Genomic DNA, 22,301 nt, shown 5'->3' on the forward strand with positions numbered 1-22,301 from the left:
AGGGTAGCAGGCAGAATGTAGAAATGAAATGAAACAGGTGAGGGGGCAGGAAACGAGGTTAGGGGGAGCTAATACACCCAAATATTGGCGGTGGTTTAGCTCTGGTTAAACCTGGAGTGACGCGATACCTACAGCTGGCTGGGTGGAACTTGCTCAGTTGAATTTCAAAGTCAGTCTTTTGCCACTTCGTTTGGCTGAGCGTTCCTTCTTGATCTTCGTCGCACATGACACGGCCCACGCGCACAGCTGTTGCAGCTCGATTTTTCCGGCGCGCCGCGCCCCCAGCAGTAGCAGCTGCTCCGCACCACGTGGCTGGTCACGCGACCAACCACGTGACTAACCACGTGATCAGCCTCGGCACCGCGCCGCCGGCAGCTGCTCCGACCACGTGAACAACCACGTGACAGCGTGGCGGTGAAGCCACATGGGGTGGCGTAGGTCTGGCTCATGAACTCAAACATCTGCATGAGGGAGCAGTGCCCTGGACTGAGGGCGGTCGACACTGCTAAAGGCTACCGCTAGGGTGCGCGCCGGGCCGGATATAGACCCGAAGACGACCAGGAGGCCGCAAACTCTCTAACCTCAAGGGCTTCATTAATTACACCACAATAACTTTTTTACGAACCGAACCTAACCGACCACCTGGGAATCTTTAACATGAACCGCCGACATCACACAGCACACTTAAGCCTTTGAGTTTCGCCTCCATTGAAACGCGGGTGCCATGGTCGGGTTCAAACCCGTGGACTCCGACTCAGTAGTCGAGTGCCTAAGCACTGAGCCATCGCGGCTGGTGTACGTGTTGACATGATCCTCAGAAGAGAGCTTGCTTTCCCTCTATCTGCTCTCTGCCTGCAGCCGATAGAAGTTACCCCTGTACGCTCACCTCTGCACGAATTTCTCACCCTCGACTCGCGGCAACTGCAGCTTCACACAGCCGCATTACCCGAGATAAACAGCCACGGCGGCCGCATTTCTTTGGAGGCGACACACAAAAAAAGCGCCTGTGTCCTATACGAAGTGTGGGCACGTTTTCCTCGTGATCAAAATTACTCCAGAGCTCTCCACTTCGTCACCTCTTTCTTCTTTCTTACGCCCCTACCTTCCTCCATTTCCTCATGGCGCATTCTATTTGCCCATCGAAAAGTGGCGCAGTTACGCCTTTTTCATTTCCTCAGAAGCATTTGTGGAAATTACACTCTCCAGCCAGTTGTAGGCCCAAACCAGATTTTTCCTCTTACGCCACTGATTCTTCTAACGCAGTAAAACTAATGATTGGTATTGGTCTTTTACATTCCTACTCGATAAATCTGGCGGGGCTTGGTGTTCGCCGCATCCAACAGGACCCACCTTCAGAACACACCGACTACACAGACACAGAACGAAAAACACAAACATTCAACACATTATTATTTCTGTAAATGATACTGTGATTGAGAAGAATGTCACAGTAGACCCCGTTGGTGAAGTGTTCCCGAACAGGAGGGCGGTTTGGTAAATCGAACACTACGACAAGCTAGAATCTTAAGGGGGAGGCAAATAAGTCGTTGTTTGGAGCGTGCAATATATACAGGGGTCCGGCGGACAACTTGAACAGAGAGCAGGCTACCACGCTCAGGCAATTGCAGAGACGTACGCAAGGAAGGCCATATATTAAAAAAACGTGGCCGAATAGATATCTAAAAGAGTGCGTGTGGAGTGGGGACTACGCCACGACGTGCTACAATGTACCACGTCCCCTCGTGTTGAGGAAAAAACCTTTTACTACAGACGATAACAAGCCCTAATCTACAAACGTGGGAGGGCCTCCTCATTGACTCTGACCCGAGCACATACCTTATGCTGGTGACGAGAGCAAAGGCGGCGGCGGAGGCCAAAAGAATCACGGAATGGGAAAGACCGACCAGAAAAAGCTCCAAATCTCTTTATCCCGCATTCCCTAAGCCCTAACCGTGTTCTTCTGAAGTAAATGTTTTTACTACTACTGCGACGCTTAAAAACCTCTCTGCAACCGTCATGCGCGTCTGTGAAGTGGTTATAAGCAATTTTCAGGAAACGTGCTACTGCGGTGCGTCTTACTGCGGTGCGATATTAAAAAGGCGTTTGATTCTATACAATACAACATCTTACTACACAAATTATCTATGTACGGTGTACGTGGTGTTGCCCTGCAACTTCTATCTTCTTATCTTTATGATCGATATCAAATAGTACTCAATAATGGCTCAAGTTCATCACAGTTAAAACTAACTCAGGGTGTCCCACAGGGAGCGATATTAGGACCGTTGCTCTTCCTCGCGTATAATAATGATATTGTGAAAATACCTGAATCACCAGAGATCATTATGTATGCAGATGACACTAATATTTTTTTCACATCGCATGAGATAACAGCACTCGAAACCTAAGTAAATAACTATCTAGTGCACTTGTCCAGCTGGCTGAAGGAAAATATGCTAGAACTGAATTCAAAAAAGACAACATTTATCGTATTTCGCCCAGTTAACAAACAACTGCACAAAAGAATAACACTTAAGTTTGATGACCAATGTATTTCCTTGGTTAAAGAACAAAAATTCCTTGGCGTATGGTTCCAGGAAGAATTGTCATGGACGCCACATGTGAATCATTTAACAAATGAACTAGCACGAACCGTAGGATGTTTATACAAAGTAGGGCACATAATTCCTCTATGGCTAAAACAATTGTTGTACAACTCCCTGTTCTATTCAAAACTAATATATGGGATGATGGTGTGGGGAACCACAACAAAGGGCAATTACAATAAGCTCATAATACTGCAGAAAAAGATATTACGTTGTTATGAAAATTATTATGGACGTTACCAGCTACTACAAACTTCTCCTTTGTTCTTAAAATATAAAATGCTGAGGACTGACCAGCTATACTACTATAAACTACTACAGCTCGTACAACTCCGGAAGCTGCACATTTGTGACAGGGAAGAAAACTCCACTTATCCTTTCCGACACAATAAAAGACGCATACCAAAAACTAGAACCAATTACGGTAAACAAACAGTTCCTTATCAAATGGCTTCGATCCTTAATAAACTTGAAGGTAACTTGAATTTCGCATCTAATATTAGCACATTCAAAAAGCACATTAAAGATGTCCTAATAATATCAGGTGTTTTGTACGGGGAGTGACGAGTACATATGACATGCATACTCAGGATGTATCCTTCTTTTGTAGTATGGTTTTTCACTTTATTTTTGTAATAAGTGTCCTTCAATGTATTGTCTACTGAACAAAATCTCTGTATAATATCCTTGCATTATCATATTGTGTTAATGTTGTGGTTATAATAGCATAATTTACCCACATTTGTTTTAATTATGTGATTTACCTTCTTGTTATGCTCAAATTTGTATTGCACTTCCGTCGACTGCAGAGGGACAGAGGCCTCGTCAGGCGCCACAGCCTTTAGCCTCTGCCCCTGCAGCAGATGCTGTAACTGCTCTGCTGAAATAAATCTTTCTTAATAGTGAATGTCACCTGGACTGCATGTTGGAAGGAAGCTAATAATAGGGGAATTTAAAAAATCATGTTGGAGCACTCCTATGCTGCGTTTACGAGTTGCGGCGTTGTGTGCACCGTTTGGCAGGTCATCTGATTCTGATGCTATTCTTCAGAATTTTTTACGAGATTCTGTTATCACCAATACATAGCCTCAACAACACTGTCTTTGCATACTCAGCAGTTTCACACCTTTGAAAGCGTTTTTTAATGTTCTAATTGTTTCTATTAATTAACTGAACAAATACGCAATCTATTTTTTGGTTAATAGCATCAGCTAGCATTGGCCTTTCATGCTCAGGATTTTCACACCTTTGAACCTCTTTTTTCAATTTTCATTTTTCATTTCTTTAATTAATCAATTAATTACAATAATATCATTCACTCATCATCGCCTACCTCATACCAAAAAATCATCAATCACTAGAACCACAAATTACCATGATACGCTTCCTTTACGCACCACCCGATTATTCGGACACGCAGTGCCGACTACTGCGGTCCTGTTTCAAACATAATTGCGCTTTTAGACTGACGTGGGAGAATACGGGGACGACACAAACACTGGTGCGCAAATGTTTCCGCAACACTGTTTGTGTCGTCCCTGTGTTCTACGTCAGTCTAAAAGCGCAATTATGTTTGACCATTCTAACTACCAACTAGCCCCATTTGAAACCCTCTTACTGCTGTCACGACGGGTTTTCGACCAAATGAGCTGTATGCGCTAACGCGTAATACATCTAAGCGTACCGGCATAGCGCAATAATCAGTGAAAGCTGGTTGGCATTAGCGGTCGAGAGGTTGATTGGCTCAGTGGGTTCGATAAATGGCTGACTGGCTCAAAGGGGACCTTAATATCGCTGTGAGGTGGCGGTGGTGTCCACCTAAAAATTGAGGCTATTATGCTCCTTTCTTTTTCATGACATTAACGGCGTGTTTTATTCTCTGTTCGCTTTGAATAAAGGAAAGCTGCATAACTGGCACCCTGGATCAGCCTAAATCCCAACAGAATTTTTTCTCCGAACCTACACGTCAGGCACAGGTGCCTGCACAGCCCCAACAATGAACTCAGTGGCGTAACACATTTAGCGCCAGAACACTACTTCAATAACAATCCTGAAAAAGCCAATGGGTGACTGAAGCGTTGACATTTGAACCTTAAGCTCTGAGCCGTTGACCTTCCAGCTGAATGGACTTGGGTACGGTGTGCCTATGGGATGGTCGCGCGGTATGAAAGTTTATTGCAGATATGGTGGTTGCTAAATGGTTGGTTGGTATGAAAAATTTGAATAAAATTCGAGACTGCGCGGATGTTGCGAGGTCACGTGGTATGAGAAAGAATGAAAAGGAAACGCAGGGAGGTTAGCCAGATGTGAGTCTCCGGTTTGCTACCCTACACTGGGGATGGGTGATAGGGGTTAGAAAGATGACAGAGAGGAAAACGCAAAAAAAAAGAGCGTGCACACATGGAGACACACACACACAAGACGTTCCAGTTAAAGTCTTTCACACAGGCCGGTAGATTGTAAGAAGCGCAAAAGCGCTTGCACGGCCTTCTTCTGCGACGGTAGGTCCTTTCAATGTTGTAGAATTCTTTTTTCGGATAGCGGTTGGTCGTCCAGTTGGTCAAGTTCGTGGCTAAGGCTTTCCCTCTGTGGATTGTACTGCGGGCAGGAGCACAATATATGGCCAATTGATTCTTCATGGCCGCAGTGGTCACAGGTTGGGGTATCGGACATTCCTATGCGGAAGGCATAGGCTTTAGTAAAGGCAACACCCAACCAAAGTCGATATAAAAGCGTGGCGTCTCTACGGCGAAGCTGTGATGGCGCTCGAAGACTTCATGTTGGATCAAGTGAGTACAGTCGCGTATTTCTTAAATGTGGCTCATTCCATTGCGACTCGGTGCACTGCCGAGCAAGTAGGCGGAGCTAACCGTGCCGCGTCACTTCTAGAAAGAGGAATTGGGAAGTGGCACTCCTCAGTATGGGCTGAGCGGGCAGCGTGATCCGGCCGTTCATTGCCGATAATCCCGCAGTGACTTGGAAGCCACTGGAACGTTATTTCATGGCCGGCATCACTTATATGGTGTAACGTTTCTGTAATATGGAAGATTAGTTGTTCGTGCGGTCCGCGTCATAGAGGTGACAGTAGAGACTGCAGTGCCGCCTTCGAATCGCACAATATTGTCCATTTGTGTGGCGGTTCATCACCAATGTGATGAAGAGCAGTTAAGAGCGCTGCGAGCTCTGCTGCCATCGATGTTGTCGCTTGGGTCGTCTTAAATTTGATTGTTGTAGCTTTCGCTGGAATAACGATTTCCGCCGCGGAGCTGCTTGGAAGGACAGATCCATCAGTGTAAATATGCATTGAGTCACGGTAGTTCTCGTACAAATGTAGTAGCGTGAGCTGTCTAAGGGCTGGTGATGACAGATCAGCTTTTTTCGAGATACCAGGTATTGCGAGGTTGATTTTTGGCTGAGCGAGGCACCATGGAGGAATCGAAGGTCTCGCAGCCGGAGTGAAACAAGCTGGCAATGATTCATCATATGCAGTTATCGTTTGGCTGAAAGATGTGTGTGGCCGGTCCGCTGGTAGAGAGGCTAAATGGTGACGAGGATTCCTGGCTTGATGTCTTATATGGGTCCTGAGTAATTCAATTTCAGTATGGGTCTTGACAAGGTGGTCTCTAGCGAGTGCTATCGTAGCCACTGTTGAAGCACTCTGAGGCAGGCCTAGACAGATCCGGAGCACTTGACCCTGAAGACTTTGTATTGTACGTAGATTCGTTTTGCGTGTGTTGTTTATTGTTGGCAAGCTGTATCGCAGAAATCCTAGGAAAAGCACCCTGTACAGACGTATCATGGCACTAGGCGACATTCCCCAGGTCTTGCGAGCGAAAAACTTGAACAGGTGGCAGATGTCTGTTAACCGTTTTTTCACGTATGATATGTATGGGCTCCATGACAAGTCCCTGTCGATTATGACACCTAGAAACTTGTACGATCGGACCTGTCGTATTATTTGGCCATTTATTATTACACTGTAGTTTGCCATGGGTTTGCGCGTAAATGGCACTAGTGCGCATTTCTCGGAGGAAATTTCCAGGCCTCGATTACGGAGGTAGATAACAGTTTGTGTGGCGGCTCTCTGAATTCTCGCTCGCAACTGTAGGCGTGTTACTGCAGATGTCCATATGCAGATGTCATCCACGTACATTGATAGCCTGACTGTGGTTGGCACGTGCTCAAGGAGAGCAATTAGTGTTAGATTAAATAACACGGGGCTTAGTACACCGCCCTGGGGGACACCGCGGTAGCTATAGTGAATTGAAGTATGGCCTTCCTCGGTGCTTACAAAGAAGGATCGCATGGATAGATAGCTCCGTATCCATTGAAACATCCGACCACCCACTCCTACCTCTGCGAGAGCAGAGAGGATGGCTTCATGCGTAACGTTGTCATACGCCCCTTTAACGTCGAGGAATAAGGATGCGCAGAGACGCTTACGGCATTTCTCATGTTGAATGTAGGTCACCAGGTCGACGACGTTATCGATCGATGATCGACCGCATCGGAAGCCCGCCATGGCATCTGGGTAGGTGTTGTGGTACTCCAAGTGCCACTCCAGGTGTGCCCACACAGCTCGCCAAAGCGATCGGGCGATATGATGAGAGCTCCAACGGCGACTTGCCAGGCTTCAGCAGTGGAACAAGGCGACTTGTCTTCCAGGTTGTTGGTAGCGTGCCATTTCTCCAAGATTCATTGTACACCTCAAGAAGGACTCCTCTCGCTCGCTCCCCCAGGTGACACAGAGCTCGGTAGGAAATTCCGTCAGGTCCTGGCGCTGATGTGCGGCTACACAAAGCTAATGCTGCCTTAAATTCGTGGATCGAGAATGGTAGATCCAACCGGAAATCATGTGGTGGCGGGTAGCTGCTCCAAGGCGATGGAATGTTGGTAGCTGTGAGTTGGCCGGATAATCTGGCGCAGAAATCCTCTGCCACGTCAATTTCCGACCTCTTTTGAGAGAGGGCAAGAGCCTTGAATGGGAATCGCTGTACGGGAAGTGTCCGAAGACCGCGCACCGTTCTCCATAGTTGCGATAAAGGCTTGCGTGGATCTAGCGACTCACAGAAGGCAGCCCAACGTTGCGATTCGAGCTTGTCTAACCAGCGCTGTATCTTCTTTTGCGTGCGCCTGGCGGTCCGTAAATGGTCCATTGTTTTCGTACGTCGGTACCTTCGTTCAGCACGTCATCGGATTTCTCTTAGTCGTTCTAGTTCCGCACCAAAATCATTAAGTTTCGAGGAGCATGTTAGAGTACACAGTGTCTTGCACCACGCTCTTGATTTGCCTCTTCCAAGTCGAAAGATGAATTGGCGTCGCAGTGTTCTTCCATAATAGACTGAAATTTAGGCCAGTCCACTCCTTGGATCGTATCCTGTGTTTTGGAAGCGGTCAATCCTCTGATCTTGATGTACGTGGGGATATGGTCACTTCCGTGCGTCTCTATGTCCGCAAACCACCCTGCACGTCTGACTAGGCTTCGTGAGACGAAAGCCAAGTCAGACAGCTGCTCTACGTGGAGCCACGTAAGAACGTAGGACTTCCATCATTCAGCAGCCAAAGTTCATTACTAGAGGCGAAAGATACGAGAGCTCTGCCTCTTGCGTTGATGACCCGACTTCCCCAGAGTGTATGATGGGCGTTGAAATCTCCAATGATGACCCAGGGATTGGAAGTTGAGGAAAGGATGTCTCGTAGTCTTTTGTAATCAAATCGACTTGACGGAGATAGTTAGGCGACTACAAAAGTAAAGGCCAGATTCTTTTTCCTTACGTTTAGGCATATATATTGATTACTGTCATTAGGTGGTACAGCCTGGTGAGTGAAGGTTAGGTCTCGGCGAATAAACACCAAAACCTTACTGTTTTCATAAACAGCTGACGACATAAATGATTCATATCCAGAAAGCCTGATTTTGTTCGATAAGTTCGGCTCGCAAATGACGATAATGGGAAACATATTGGCGTACACGAAGCGACGGAAATCCGAAAGGCGAGCTTTGAGTCCGCGGGAATTCCACAGAAATTAGCTGCTTGTCGGACCTCTTCCCTAAAAGACCAAGGCTGTGGTATGAAATTTTAAAGAAATCCCCTTGCGTGCGCTAATGCTAATATAATAGCCATGTCGAATGATAAGATAAATACTACGTTGCTTCTTTAATGGTTATTTGATGGGACAACCCCAATGTATACTCTAGTTCTGTGGTATGGCAATTTCGTGGCTAGGTTGTATGAAAGTTGCCTTGTATACTGTATGGTCACGTTGTTTGAAAGTTGGATTGCATTGTGTAAGTGCGTGTCGTATGAAAGTGGCCTGGTCGTGTGGCATGATTTCGCACAATATTTGGTGCTTAGCTATGCGAATCCACTAGTCACTGCTCTGCTAAGGCCGCTTTGTCTAATCAATATTAGATCGCAGACCAACAATCGGTAAAGAAGCGGGACTCCAACTTACTTCCTAGCTCATAATAACAAGAGGCGCACCATCCCCTTTAAAATCCTATACGGCAGCGTCATGATAACCGTCCTTTCCTCTGCGACTCGGTAGACTTCAAAAAGTGCTTTAATGTGACTAGAGTCATTTAATGAGATTAAACTGTGATCTGGCAAAACAAAAATGTATAGCTAAGGACAGATGTGAAAGGAGCACGCTGTAGATTTCAGCTAGATTTAGTCGTTGCGTGGGAAAGCGTTGAGATTTGACGTTTTTAGGTTTGTAGCTGTTGCCAGTCTCACGCTTGCCGACCGAGAATATTTCCTGAGTTCTGTAGATTTTGTTGTGATCGGAACTAAAACTTGGGCAAGGACACTTTGCATCAGCAGGGCAGCCCAGTACTTTTTTAATTGATTCAATCGTGCATGCGAGGTTTCTATCTTTCAAGGGGTATAGCTTGTTTCAATGCAATGCCTTAAAACATTTGTCTTGTAGGCTGGAGTTTAAATAAAATAGAAACACGTCATAGTTGCTGCTTTGTCCTGGTAGCAGCTGCAGGAATAAATGCTGTTAGGCCGCTAATATACAACAGCTTAGAGACTAGAGTGTGCGCGCTAAAAGCAAAGAAGTACGACGACCAACTTTCACCCACTACTAACAAAGGAGGCACCCACGTCAAGCATACGTCTTCTGAGGAACATTCATACTAAGTGCCTTGCAAAGCAGGCAGCGTAGCAAACTTAACATAGGGTGCTAGTAATTTTTCGTATATTCATGTAGTAATTGAAATCTAGCCTTTCGCATTCAGTAGTAAAAACAAGACCGTGACACAATATACAGTATTAAGCTGCACAATCTGAAATTATCATATGTTGCATAAAAGCATTGCAGATCTTAGCGTGGTTATACGAACCGCTGAGGCTTATACATCGTTCAACTAAGAATATATAATTTTGCCTGTGACAAAAAAGCGATAAGAGAAGAATGCCGAACATGAACCAAACTTAGCCCTCAAACATGATTGCACTACTCCTGAAAAAAGTAGTCTTCTACGAAACAAGAATTGACGCTGTTTTAGTCATGTGCACCATGGGCCTCACACAGCAAGGAAGGAATCGAAGATTTAAGTTTTCTGTTCCCTAAGAAACGAACGCAGCAGCGCATATTAAATTTTATTGATTGCCTGCCACGTTAAAACAATTAAAACAGCCAACGCAAACAAATTTCTAAATTGCAAATAATACCAAATAATTGGCGGAATTGGCACTACGGAACTACAGATAAAGAACGATTCGCAAAACTGTCACTGTTTTTCTCTTTACCTGTTACCACTCGCTAAAAGTAATATGAATTTTGCAGCGGAATAAAAAACTCATTTTTTCAAACAGCTATCCTTAACCTACTTTCTAGAGAATAGAATGCTTAGCGACCGCCTGGAATATTTATTCGCATGGTTGCTCTTCATTTCTCCTTAGGCACAACCTAAATATTTATTCAAGAACGCATTCCTCCTAGCATTTGATACTAGTTCTTTATCTCCTATCAATTATTCACCGTCGGTAGGCTAAAAGAAGTGCGGTGGAGCATAACACTTAAATTTCTATTGTTCTGGCCCGAAAACTAGAAGCAATAGATTGAACATACAGCTAAAGCCCATCCTTGTTGAAGAGAGAAAAGCGAAGAACACGGTCGACCAAGCAAGCATTATGCGAAAATGTAGTTTCATCCTAGTTGCCTGTGCAGACAGCAGTTAAGTTCTGCCAACGTTCGCAATGTATAGATCACAGGAAACATGCAAGGTCCTGGCCGTATTCAAATCCTAAACACACTTTAACGCGCAATCGCAAAACATATGGCTCGTTGGTGCAGCAGGCGCCATAATAAAATAACGCTAAAGGCGCACTTTCGGACAGATGTAGCCGAAAAGGTGCTTTCTTTAACTCTCAGCATTTAAACTCCGGCGTCCGGAATAAAAATAGTTGTCTATTTAGCTATACAGCCAACCGCGCGTTCCTGTGAAAATCTAACCGCATGACGCAAGGGTGCGCAAACTTCATTCCTGCTTTCGTGCAGAATTGCGGCAATCTACAAAAACCGCAATTTAATTCTTTCGATGTCCAGTATGATCATAAACATGCGTCATATACCTAATATTTGGTTTAATAGCTCAACAAAAGAGTATATATTCAGTCCTGCTGATTTTTTTGCTGGATACATTGAAAAAAAACGTCCAAGTATATTCATCTCGACCCTTGCATCCTTGACTAGGTATGTGCCAATGCAATAGTTACCTAAACGAAATTATAGAGAAAGACCCAAAGTAAATTTCTATTATTAGCTATTGCACACTTGACACCTTCGTTATGAAAAAAATAAAAGTGAGATGCACTTAAACCCATTCTGACAAGCAATTGTACCACACACTGGCAGAAATTAAACAGCAGTTACAGAGACAATGAAAGCGATAGAAGTGGAAGAAATATAAAGCAACGTGTATTTATAACGGCACGTCACACTGGTCACATTGGCAGAACTGCTTAAGTTCTTAAAAATAAATGTGTCCTGTTTAATATTACTGGAAGCTGGTTCCGGAATATGGCAACCAGAAAGCAGTATACATGATGAATACATTACCAAATAAAAAGGTTACAATAGCAGTTTATTCCTTCTTTGGCGGGAAGAATGTATAAAAGCGGAATAAGGGTAGTGGAATGGTATTATTTGGTGCATATCCCCCACAGGATATTTTGGTATCTCTGTCAGCAAAGAACGGCATCATTTTTGCTCCGAGCTGTAGTGGCACCTCTTACACTAAAAAGCAAAAGACAATCAAATGAGGCAGCTTGCGCATCGATACAAACATGATAATTAGCAATGTACAGAACAAACGCAACAGAATCACATTACAAATTAAATACAGTGAATTGCAATGACAGAGCAAAAAGCAAGTAGATATGAGGATTCAAAAATATTGCGGAAAATGAAGAGTCAGGAACAAACGAGTGAAGTGGCACCTAATGAGGACACAGATGACATAGTTTTTATGCTCTAGGAAAATATTTGATCAGAGTGACCACAGGTGTCTGAATTGCATAGTTTGAATGATTTGTTGTGGAAAATGATTCTGTGATACAAATCTCGTGCAGTTATGGCTAGTTCTTGGATGTGTATCTACTCAAGTATGTTGCGCGTATTTTTCACATGAGAAGCGTATAAGCCAAGATTGAATTCAGTGGGGTCTGAAATATAGAAGATGCCAAGTAGAGAGTACAAAAAGGTAAGGTTGGTATGCCGATTAAATCAAATTATAATAAGAGGAGCTTGGTTCTGGATGACCTTGAGTGTTTAGAGGTGAGAGTTGTGCCTACGCCTGAACGAGGTGGTACAATATTTCAAATGACATTGAATGAAAGCATGGCACAGCACAATTAGGCTTTTAGGGCTGAGAAAATGTCTCTCCTTTCAAAGAATGCTGATCCCATACGATACTTTTTATTGAACTTGTTAAATTTGCATGTTTAATTTTAGGTAGCGGTCCAGTTCTACACCAAACCGTGTTCATTGATCCGAAGAATATATTGAACGAAATATGATCGAAAGAGTATATGTCATGGTCGTGGTTGTATGATTGGAACTGAATACTGAAGAGAACTCTATTATTAGAGCCCCAGTTTGCAATGTTATTGCGATATAAATTAATCTGGGATGTTAGGGCGTACAAATGTTAATGAGAAGAAATAGGCTTTCCCATCAGCTTAATCGACTGCAATCAGTTAATGGATAGAGGCCGTTAGGAAGATCATTAATACAGATTTGAAAAAGCAATGGACTTGAATTGAAGCCCTGTGGTACTCCAGTGAATATAATTTTTGGGTTAGGCTAGATACCCAAGATGCACACTGTTTGTTCATGGTTAAATAAGAAACAAAAGATTTAAGGGAATATCTTCATTGCCGCAAGTTATTATATTGGAAATCAAAACATAATTGTTAATTAAGTCAGAATCCTTAGTAATATCAATGAAGAGAGAATCAACATAGTACCTTTATGTGCCTCTATTTTGCATTTGTTGCTTAAATAAATCAAAACCACATCATCGGGGAAAGCATGTCGGATTCAAATTCTTTTGCTGCAGCATGTTGTTTTTCTAAAACTCTAGACCGTTGTAAATGAATCAGTTTATCAATGATTTTACTAAAAAAGAGGATAGAGATGAACCTATAATTATTGATCAGATAGGCACGGCTTTAATTTACCTCTTAGGGAGATAAACCAGACTTAAAAATATAAGTTAATTACACGAGTGACATCAGAAAAGTCATCTTTAGTCAGTTTGTTATTTTCATTAATATTAAGTAAACCAACGAAATTTGCTTTCATAGTTACAATCGCGCTTTTGACCTTCGCATGTAACGTAGGGGCTAGGAAGAATGAATTTTTAGAACGAGTAGGGCAGTCGGAGCAGGTAAAAGTAGAGGATGCAATTGGAGAGAAAAAGATTCCGCTTAAAAAATTGGCAATCTCAAGTGGGCTATGAAGAGGATTTCAATATTGATGATAGTTCATTAGGATGAATTGAAGTTCCTTTTAAAAAAATAGTTATTGAGCTGCGGTAGCTTGTAGAAATTGGAGCCGGAGATGAAGATTTCATTCTCATAACAACTCTTTCTAGCATTTTTAACAGTAATGTAAAAGTGTAAGAATACATTTTGGACGCTGATGCAGCCGAATGAAAGTAGAAGAGGATGAACATGTAAGAGAATAAGAAAATCCTGCAGTATTTTAACTCTATTTTGCGCAGTCATAACCACCGCCCTCATGAACGAAACGCTCTGCGCCAGAATAATAAAAGAAATCAATGGACAGATCGCCAGGCAAATAGCCCATCATCATTTTGAACCATACGGCTACCACTTCACCGACTGACCAGACCAGTCACTCTACCTATTGAGCTAACCTGGACGGCCAGCATATGCTCCAGTGAAGTGGTTGTCCCGTGTTCAGACTCCGGGCCAGTACAAATTTTTATTTAAGTATGATGCTTGTGTGCCAGGTGTAAAGCTTCCCTTTGTAGCTGTATTGGGGTGCTTGAATTACCGATGAGTAATTTGCTCCAATACTATAAATATACTTCGCCTTGGAGCTTTCCCATAAGCATTTGACCAGCACTATTTCCACTTCGAGTTTTTGATCAATTCCCTCTCACCCTGCCATCTGCTACTCGTCCTACAACGGCATTTCTGCTGCGGAAGGCGAAAAAATGTACCTCATTGATCCTTGCATTCGATTCGAGTGCCTTGCACTGAAACATCAAGTTTTAATTACAGGGTAAAACCTGTTACATGTTACTTAAATAGTTCACTACCAGCGGTATCCACTGTCGTGAAAGCGACTGCACAGGGAGGTGGAAGAAGGGCTGGCGCGGGAGTTACTGCGATTTGCTCAATTCGTGACCAATGCTATTGCACAGGATACCGGAAAAAGAGGTCCAACTTGCAAAAATATTACCGCAGCCTCTGTCCGCAGGCAGCATTGAGAGCGCGCTCTAGCTACGTGTAAGGAGGCATCACGTTGTTTAATTAAGAGCCCGGTAAATATTCACTAGGCAAAACATGCTTAATGAGCATGGAGGTACGGAAACAGCGAACATGCATCAAACTCCATTTTGTTTATTGGTGCAGATCTTGATGGTGCTTGCCCCGTCAAATCATCGTCTCGGCGCCACGACTGCGCAGTTGCGTCCATTGCTGCGGACGCCGGATGACAGCCTCCAGCTTTTCGAGTCACCGCCAGCCGGACCGCTTCGCTGCGAGGGAACGGCCCCCTTTTTTGTAAACCACTTTCTGCAAACCCACCTTGGACAAGACATCGGCATCGACGGAATCATCATCTCCGGGACACTACTTAAGAAGTCGGCGCCCCTGGAATCCTCTTAGTGGGCATGGAAGTACGGCCACAGCGAACATTTATCAAACGCCATTTCATTTCTTGGTGCAGGTAGGTTAAGTTACTGAACTATTTTGCAAAAAATCTGACGATAATTTTTTGCTAGTACTTCCATGCCCACAATCGTTGCTTTCTTTGATTTGTGATTGCATTCACGTCGCCAAGTTGTTAATACTGTCCGGTGACGTTGAGTTGAATTCTGGACCCTCTAAGGAGGAGTCTTCCCAGCAATACAGTGAATTAGTCTCACTAATAAAATCTTTACATGATACAATGAATTCTAGGCACGACGAAGTTATGACCGCACTTAATGAAGTTAAGATGGCCCAAAATTCAATGGAGCTGCAGATTGCAGATATTGATGGTCATCTTACTGCAGTGGAAAACAGTATTCGCACATCGGAGGCGCGGCACGTCGAATCTGTTGCTCATGTCGGAGCGCTTGATCAGAGACTAAACGAACTTGAAGATCGTTCACGCTGAGATAACTTAATATTCCACGTTTTCGACGATAGTTGTCAAGAGACATGGGCTGAATCCGAAGAAAAAATCTGCTCCATTCGGAATACCGCGTTTAATTCGGCTTGGATAAGAGCGACGAACGCATATCTTGAGCGCATTTCACCTTCAGCAGTAAAAGTAAAGTACCTTCTTTTTCTTTCTTTTATAACCCGTTGCTTTCATACATGAGCAGTTACAATGTTTAGAATCACATACGCATGTGTGAGCATTTAAAGAAAACAGAAAAAAAATGCGTCTGAAATGTTTTATTAGATATTTCTGGCCAAACTTCAATTTGTTTGGATGGAATAAACTCTGACCTTATTAATGTGCTTGATGTTTTCTATTCAAATTTAAATAAACTATATATATGAAACCAGCCGCCGCGGTGGCTGAGTGGTTATGGCACTCGGCTGCTGGCCCGAAAGACGTCGGTTCGATGTCGGCCGCGGCGGTCGAATTTCAATAAAAGCGAAATTCTAGAGGCCCGTGAACTGTGCGATGTCAGTGCACGTTAAAGAACTCCAGGCGGTCGAAATTTCCGGAGACCTTCACTACGGCGTCTCTCATAGCCTGAATCGTTTCGGGCCGTTAAACCCCCATAAACCAAACCAAAGCAAATATGCAGCCTATTTTTTATTGCCAAGTTTACCATTACGTTTCGCAAAAGCAATATTCAACGATTCATTCATTTTTGTGTCAGTATTTTCTGTCAGCTATTAGTAGAACCTACTCGTAGAGCCAAAGTGATTGTTTTCCTTAAGGCTTATGGAGCAGCTCTCTTGCCATTTTTCACGCATTCCATATTGAAACGATATTTACTTTTCAGTAGACGGAGCGCCATCCTGTTGTACGGATCTTCCAAATGCGACGAAGAGCTCGGTTCGAGTTCAGGCACCAATTGTTCACTGTCGAGAAAAAAAAAACAGTGCCGGGTTTGTGTGGCCTCTGGTATCGAAGATTGCGCATAAATCATTTTGACAGACGCTTGTGACGCCGGCCGCATTTAAACAAATGCGTGCGTCGTTTCTGCTGCGCTGGAATGTACAGAAAACGTAGCGAACCTTCCCTAAACTTTGACCTTTTAGTGCTGCGCGCGGCGCTGTTTCTCCATCGTCAAATATCAAGTGCTGATTGCAATTTATCGCGCACACTCAACGCGAACCAACCTATGGGAGGTGAAGAGATAGGCTTGTCTTTCGCCAGCGCCAGTATGTTTTTTTTTCTTTTCCCTATGGTGCCAATGCAATGTAAAAATGTCAAATTGGTGTGCGACCTAACGGGAACCGCGCAATTTGTATTTTTCTTAAGCACTTTGTTATAAGAAGGTTTTGACGCATAAATGGCAGGGATTAACCTTCATGTTTTTCGACACGAAAACGCAGTCACAGTATCGCTTAGTAAAGCTGTTGCCATTAAAATAAACCGCTGCTGAAAAAGTATGTGCGCTCTTATATAAGCCAAGCAGAAAAAATTATGGAGGATATAACGGCGCCAATAAATATTGCTTTACTTATTTCTATACATTCAAGTCAACTCTTACGAACGCAATTGGTCAGTCGTCAGCGCAGCTGAATTCGTTGCACCGCTGACCACATGCAGGTCTCAGCAAGTATAAATTTTACAATGCTTATCTCTTGAATTCAGTGATTTGTAAACACACATAAAACGTCTTGTTGAAGTATTTTTGAAGGCAATGCCACTAAAGCTATTTTTTCGGCTCCATGCCTGCTGACTGTTAGAAGGAATCAAAAACGCGCCCCAGTGATAGTTTAGGAACGCATTAGGAAAAGAAAAGCAAATTCTGTTTGAGAGAGAGCAGAAAGGGAAGAAAAGGAGGACAGATCGCTATCCCCCTTGTGGGTATGTGCCATTGTGTGAGGTCAACAACAACAACAACAACAACAACAACAACAACAACAACAACAACAACAACAACAACAACAACAACAACAACAACAACAACAACAACAACAACAACAACAACAACAACAACAACAACAACAACAACAACAACAACAACAACAACAACAACAACTCCCTCAGTGTATACACGCTCACTGTGGTCGTCGTTTACGCTGCCTTCCGCTTGTAATGAGGAGAAAACGAACTCTTCTGCGGAACATTTATCCTCTTGAGCAGTTGTGGAAGATGAAGCCACATTTTTTATACTCAGAGTTGAAGGTGTTGTAGGCAGTACCCACATGCAGTGGCTAGGCCGGTTAGCTTCACAGCGCCGTTGCGTGCTCGCGTGTGGATCGCTGCGGCTGGCACGTGTCTCGCGCTAGTTCCAGTGTTCGCCTGGCTTCCCGCAGTAGGCTTAGCCGGGGCTGCTTCCTCTCGCTCGCTATCCATCTACGGTGGCACACGTCACAGCAGCGTCTACGGCATGGACTACGAGGCCAGTACATAGCGTCCTTCGTCATTCAGCTGCCCGAGGCCTTCTGCTTCACGACCCTTGCCGACTGGCGGAAATGGAGGAAGCGGTTCGAGCGTTTCTACGCGGCTTCCGGTCTCTGCGATAAATCAGGGTTACACTAAATCGACACGCTACTTTAATTGATGGGAGACCAGGCCGAAGTCGTCTTCTGAACCTTCAAACTCTTCGGTGAGAACTGCGAGAACTTAAAAGTCGTCCTGAAGCCGTTCGACAGCTACTTCATACCACGGCGCAACGGCATTTTTTAACGGGCACGCTTCAACACAAGGATCAAAACGACGGTGAATCTATGAAAGGCTTCGTAACTGCGCTTCACACGCTTTCCAACCACTGAAGGAAGGATGAAAATTGGGAAGACACGGGCTTTTCTACTGTAGGGCTAGCCTCCACGCCGACTTCCTGCGTGTCATAGAAGGAGATGGGGGAGGGGAAGAAGATTAAAAGGAGAGGGTAGGCGCGCAGCCGCAATGATCATGCCAGGTGACATGTGCTGCCACCTCACGACTAGAGGCGGCCAGAGATGCCGGTGACCTCCAGGAAGGAGAGGAGGTGACGAAGGGCCTTGGCAGGATGGTGGCCGGCGGAGAAGAGGAGGTGATGCCCACTTTTATCCTACGTCCAACCTGCCATTAATTATCAACCTCGGCCTTCTGGACTACGCACTATCTCATATTTTGTCCTGTAAAAAAAAGGCGCCCGTGTCGGTTTTTACGTGTGTTTTGTCCATGTCTGTTTCCCGCTTTGAAGTCAAGATGCGATTAACGCATTTGCGGGGATAGGGCTTCAGCAGCTGGCAAAAGACAGGGTTAATTGAAGAGATTTGGGAGATACCTTTGTCTTCCAGTGGGCGTAGTTAGGCTGATAATGATAATAAGTGTTCTTAATAGCCTGGTCTTGAAGGGAGAAATGAAGGGCCTTTTCAGGTGGAAGCAAATTAAATGGTTAGTGGTATGCAGGAAAGATGAAGAATTCAAGATATGGCTTCAGAACAGATATTCAGACTTAACAGAGGACAACGACATAATGTGCAAAGAATGAAATATCGCATAGCTACCATTACAGAGAGCGCACTAGGCGTATGATGTAGGATGGTTCGACAGCATGCCGACTAGCTCTCTCACGAGATGACAGATCTGATTTAGAGTTTGAAATTATAGACGGATGAGATTACTGTTTGTTGCCACTAAAGAATTTTCTAAGGTGAACGCTAATACATTGAAGAAAGCCTAGGACTTCAAAGCAACAAATGAACAGGCAGGCTTTTGGAAACGATACTTGACAACAGACCCTTTTTACACTGTCAACCAGGTGAAAAAAAATGTGTAGAACATGACCAACCACTTAGATAGCCTTCAGAGAGTAAGAAAAAGCATTTGACTCACTAGAAACCTCCGCCGTCATGCAGGTATTGCTAAATAAGGCCGCAGATAAACTTAATGTAAAAGCCTTGGGAGATATTTATGACGACTGAAATGCTACCACAACCCTTTAAAAACTAATCAATAAAACTCTAAAGCTATTTCCTGCCTGTTCAGAGGAGGTGTTCAGTGGTATGAATTTTGAATGATTGGGGAGGAAATTAAATGGAAGACCCCTTAGAGATCTACGATTACTCGATTATCTTGTCTTGCGAAGTCAGTCAGGACATGAACTGCAAAGCATGATCAATGAATCAGACAAACTGAGGAGAGCGGTGGGTCTAAATATTATAGTGAAGAAAGCCAGGGCTATGTGCAAAAATATCGAAAAGAAACAGCACTTTATGATAGGTAGAGATGATATGGAAATGGTAAGGCAATATGTCAACTTAAGGTTGGTAGTGAACGCAGGTCCGAATCACGAGAGTGAAACAACTAGACGGGTAAGAACACAGTGAAGCGCATTTGACATGTTCTCGTAGTTCGTGAATGGCAGTTTATCGATATTCTTCAAGAGAAAAGTTGTATCTTCCCGGTGCTTACCGAAGGTGTAAAGACGTGGACGATAACGAAACCGGTTAAAGTTAAGGACAACCGAGCTAGCTTGGGAAAGGAAATTGACAAGTGAAGTGTTAAGAAGCACGTAGAGAGCAGATTAGGTCAGGCCCCAACGCGCGTTAAATCAAGGAGAAGCAATGGGCTTCGGAGGGCATGTAATCATGTAATTCGAGGGCAACGTAACTGATGGTACTTAAGGCTGATGGACAGGAGTGGAAGGGAAGGCAAGTATAGCTGTAAGGGGCAGAAAGTTAGGTACGTGGATAAGAATAACAAGTTCAGAGGGTAGGGTGGTCGCCGCTGGCACAGAGCAGGGTTATTTTGAGATATGTGTAAGAGGCTTAGGCACTGCAATGTGTATAGTTAGGCCGATGACGATGTGAAGCACAGAATTTCAGCCATATCACAGGCAGTGCACTTCGGCACTTCGCGGGACACCAGACTACGTGCACTAAATAGGGATGCAGACTGTCACTCATAGTAACAAATTTTGATAGAGATCACCAGCGAGTCTCTTAGAAAATAAATGAAACTCCAAAATAGATGCAACACTATAGGTCAAGTTATTTCGGACTTTATAAAAGGTAGAAGCAAAACAATTTTCTTAAAAACGAATGTCCAGAACATTCTTTTTCCTTTGCATATACACAATTCTGAAAACAAATTTACCTAACTCTATAGTTGCATCTGAAGTCGATCTTGACTTCTCGAATTTCGCTTCTTACTGCAATTAAAAATTAGAACAGCAATTAAAAAGCTGTGTTTCAGAGCTGGAACTTTGTATTCTGAGTTCACATATCCTTCCGAAATAAGCGTGGAAAAACGGGTACATTTACAAAGACAGCATGTTTTTCTCCATGGTCCGCTCTTGGAACATTTGCATTACCCGACACACATACAGCTAATATTCTCTGAAAGAGCTAATATGGCCTGTGCCGACCCAATTGCCTCTTCTCGCTATATGATGAAAACCATACAGCTGCCCGTAACGTGTTCGCAAATTATATAAATCCAGGTAAAGGGAAACGACTACTGGTGAATTACGGCTTACTTGGCTAGCGTTTGCTCGGTTATGTGTAACATGGTTAAGAGTTTTGGTCACTTGGCATTTTGTGCTCAATGTGGCAGTTTTTAGCATTTCCTCAGTTGAGCTTACAGACAAGCAAGTTTTTGTGACCGTGGCTTTCGATAAACTGGATGCCTAATTGTCCGTAAGAACTCCTCAGCCACTGCCAATGTCGGTATTAAAGTAAATATTGCTGCTTTGCGCATGTTTCGACACGTCATGCATACAAGGCGCAATTTGTATCTGTAGAAAGAGCGATTTCATCTAATTCTTTTCATATTTTCACTCAGCTTTCATAGCAGAGGCAGGACACTCACTTGGACCAGCCACGTGAACTCTGCGTTGTTCGGCGCAGATTTTTTTGCGTTATTGATGGGTTTACAGTTGTCACCATGGAGTGCGCAGTAGGAACACATGCATAGCAACACCTAAAAATTTTGTCATCGTTAGCGCAGATGTTTATCGCCTATTGTCGTAATGTATCTGCATCAATGTCAAGTCTCTAAATTCCTGTGGTCTCTGCACGCTGCAAGCACAGCAGGTCTGATCTCATGTTTATTCCTCTTATGTGAAAAATTCATGCACCGAATCATGACAAGTGCTTAGCCAGAGCAAGGTTCTGAATTTCCACTGTGGAAAGTCAAGAGTTTAAAGAAGCACAAGACAATTTTTAATCTTCGGAATGAAAATTGTGGAGCAATCCGGGGGAAACAAGCTGCTTCCCATAATTTGCTGCAATGGCAATATATCAGTTGTAACGCCTGCCTACCGTGGTGGCTTCAACATTAAGCTGTCTCGCGAGTGTAACTATAGTGCATTCCCGCAGTGACCAAATTACAGTGTGAAAAAATGGTGCAAGGAATTCAAATAGCGCTTAGGAAAATACACGGAAGGCCTGCATGACTTGTGGCGAGGGAGCTATCTGACCAGAGGAAACGACACTGCTAGAACGCGAACGATTCTCATTGAGGACACTTTTAAAAGAAGGGAAGAACTATGTGGAACCAGATTTGACCTGCGAATGCGTCCTCAGCGCTTGTATGGAGAAGCACACCTGATTCCCCAAATGCGCTATCAAACTTGGTACTATATGAAATATACCAGGTTTATGTACACCTTCCAGCAGATGCGCACATTGCCTATATTGGACAGCGAAAGGAAGTAACTCTTTTAGAGGTATTAGGACCACGTGCGCAAACACTTTTCAGGAATGAGATTTCGCAAGGATCCTTCTACTTTCGTTTTTGTATTATGTGGAATTGTACCGCCACCCTTGACCTCCCAGTCTTTCAAAGAACTTCAGTCAATAATAAATTACTATGCTGAGCTTT

At 43.8% G+C, this 22,301-nt stretch overlaps 1 long non-coding RNA gene across 3 annotated transcripts in view; it reads right to left on the reverse strand.

The window, feature by feature from the left end:
• The window catches only part of LOC144100294 (uncharacterized), a 53,317-nt gene extending 36,909 nt beyond the window's left edge, over positions 1 to 16,408 (reverse strand). For 2 of the 3 annotated variants that reach the window (XR_013307603.1, XR_013307602.1), the window contains exon 1: positions 10,686 to 10,804. This is a non-coding gene — a long non-coding RNA (uncharacterized LOC144100294). Of the gene's footprint in view, positions 1 to 10,685; positions 10,805 to 16,310 lie in introns of those variants that run through there. The other variant, XR_013307601.1, reaches the window with a different exon arrangement.
• Between the last annotated feature and the right edge of the window lie 5,893 nt (positions 16,409 to 22,301).

The sequence above is a fragment of the Amblyomma americanum genome, chromosome 8 (assembly GCF_052857255.1).
Source record: "Amblyomma americanum isolate KBUSLIRL-KWMA chromosome 8, ASM5285725v1, whole genome shotgun sequence".
NCBI lineage: Eukaryota > Metazoa > Arthropoda > Arachnida > Ixodida > Ixodidae > Amblyomma > Amblyomma americanum.